Here is a 2,500-nt window from a genome sequence, read left to right on the forward strand (position 1 = left end):
GGTTAACTGACGAAACAATCCACTGTTGCCTGTCCAACCTTCTTTAGGAAAGATTAGTGTCGAAACATACTAGTTACTAGCCGAAACAACCCATTAGTGCTCTCCTAGTCTTTTCTTAACTGCCGAAACGACCCATTAGCGTATGTTCAGCCGGTTCTGTAAAGGTTAATTGCCGTAATAACCCATTAGCGTGTTAAATTTTCTGGAAGGGATTAACTTCGAAATTATCCATTAGTGCTTTTTTCATTTTTTTCTTTTTTTTCTGAAAAGGATGAGTATCGAAATATTCTACTAATTTAGGTGCAGCCTTTTACGTTAACATAAACTGACGAAACAACCAATTATTCAATCATTGTCGAAAAAAGACAGAAGAAAGAGAAGCGTTTTTTTTTTTTTTTTTTTTTTTTGAAAGGTTTAATGGCCAAACAACACATTACCGTGTATGTACCGTGTCCAGCCCCTTTTTTGATAATTACTTGCCGAAACAACCCGTTAGTGCGTGCGTGCGATAGTTCTGAAAAGTTTAACTTTTAAAACAACCAATTAGTGTTTGTTCAACCTTCTCTGAAACTATACACTTTAGTAACAACCCATTAGGCATGTTCAGCCTATTCTGAAAAAGGTCAACTGCCAAGACAGTCTACTTGCTTATGTTCAACCTTTTCTGAAAAGTTTTGCTGCCGAATCAAGCGCATAATAGTTAATAATGGCTCTATGCACGAAGCCGGAGTTTTTGGGCATATCTAGGTATACATTTGCATTGCACATTTTGCCCTTCAAACATGCATTACATGTATACATTAAAGAAAAAATCTACACAGCCTAAACTAAAAAGAGAAAACTGGCCATTTACATGGATCCATTATCAGAAAATAACCCAACCTGGAATTATGATCCTTTGTGCGCTTAAAAAGATACATTGCAACATTACAGCCTCACTTACAAGTAGGGGTCGTTTTGAATATACAGGTATGCATTAATACAAAATGGTATTGGTGTATCTGTACAACCTGATCTCGAAACACTAGGCAATTTTCGTTTACAAAGATACACTTTCGTAAAATAAAAGGCGTCAGCACCACAGTCTCACATATACAGTACACATGATTGGTATCGGGAATACAGTCTAACCAGGAATTATAAATCCATATGCATTTACAAATACAAAGCAACATGCGCGTTCTTCCCAGCCCAAATCCACCTTCTTCAGATCGCCGAGTTCCTTCTCCAAGTCACGTAACACACAGGCAAAGTCGTTGTCCTGATCTTCCTACATACCCCCAACATACTCCAGCTCCCCTAAGTAAACTCATACCCCCCCCCCCCTCTTTCTCCTCCTCCTCACACCCCTTCCACTTACCCCTTTATGGCCAAGGGGGAGGGAGGTACGTTTTGCGCTGGTATATAAACCTTGGGAGGGATATGTGAAGGACAGAGCTGGTCAAGGATAAGACCTCGTGTGCAGGACAAGAGAATTAGTTCGTGAGGTTCAATCAGCATGAGGCAGGTAAGCATTCTGTATCAAAATACTCATCATCACTGTGTTAGAATAATTTTCTCAGATGAAAGGTGTAAAATTCCTTGTAAGTTTCTAGCCTCAGTATGGAAGACTAGTTTTAACTGGTAACTATTAACCACGTGCAAATTCCTGGTAATGAAAATCAGAGACCATGAGATACCTAGTTATTTCTAGATCCGAAAAGTATATCTTCTCCAAGATAATGTTTCTGATTAAGTTAAAGTATTTTTTTTGGATGGGATATGTAGATCTATTTTGTGTGTGTCCTTTGTATGTAAAAAAAGACACAGTGTACGAAATAGAGTTTTGTTTCAAAGGTGAAAGGGAGTATGTAGCAGCATGCCCTTGCGTGTAGCTAATTTTAGTATATAAGGCTAGCGTAAATCACTTCCGTAGTCTTCGCTGACTACAAAAGAAGAAATAGTCGTTGATTTAATAATTCAGATTAGTGTCTCACGATCAGGATCAAACCAACACCTCTTTACTGAGATGCACAACAGAGACAGACAGACACCATAAATTAATTGATCCGAGAGTCGACTCTTTTCAGCCTCGAAAAAAATTATCTTTGCATAAGTTTTAGATCAACATGTTACGTAATAAAGGTAGAAGAACAGATAGATAGATATGTATATATATATAGATAGATAGATAAACAGATGTATGTGTATGCATATATCTACACACAGACACACACATACACATATAGATAGATAGATAACTGGTATATCATATAGTAAATTCACTATAAAGTCTCTAATAATATACATATATACCAAGTATTTCGGCAAATATATAATAAGAAATTTACGAGCTAAAGAATGGAAATTAAAAAATATTCTTTACTTCTTTGCTCAAAAATATCTTAAACATTTGAATTAGCATTGCACTATTCATTGTTTCCTTCGTTTTCATTCACAAAAATTTAATTTTGTCGGGTGGCAAGAAAATACTTGACAGTGTTGTACTTCTAAATAGCTG

The 2,500-nt window shown here is 36.5% G+C and overlaps 1 long non-coding RNA gene across 1 annotated transcript in view; it reads left to right on the top strand.

Annotated features, from left to right (window-relative positions):
• Positions 1–1,397: 1,397 nt before the first annotated feature.
• Positions 1,398–2,500, top strand: part of LOC125041593 — a 2,115-nt gene continuing 1,012 nt past the window's right edge. Inside the window, exon 1 of the long non-coding RNA XR_007116302.1 lies at positions 1,398–1,507. This is a non-coding gene — a long non-coding RNA (uncharacterized LOC125041593). The remainder of the gene's footprint in view (positions 1,508–2,500) is intronic.

The sequence above is a fragment of the Penaeus chinensis genome, chromosome 30, assembly GCF_019202785.1.
Source record: "Penaeus chinensis breed Huanghai No. 1 chromosome 30, ASM1920278v2, whole genome shotgun sequence".
In the NCBI taxonomy this organism is placed as follows: domain Eukaryota; kingdom Metazoa; phylum Arthropoda; class Malacostraca; order Decapoda; family Penaeidae; genus Penaeus; species Penaeus chinensis.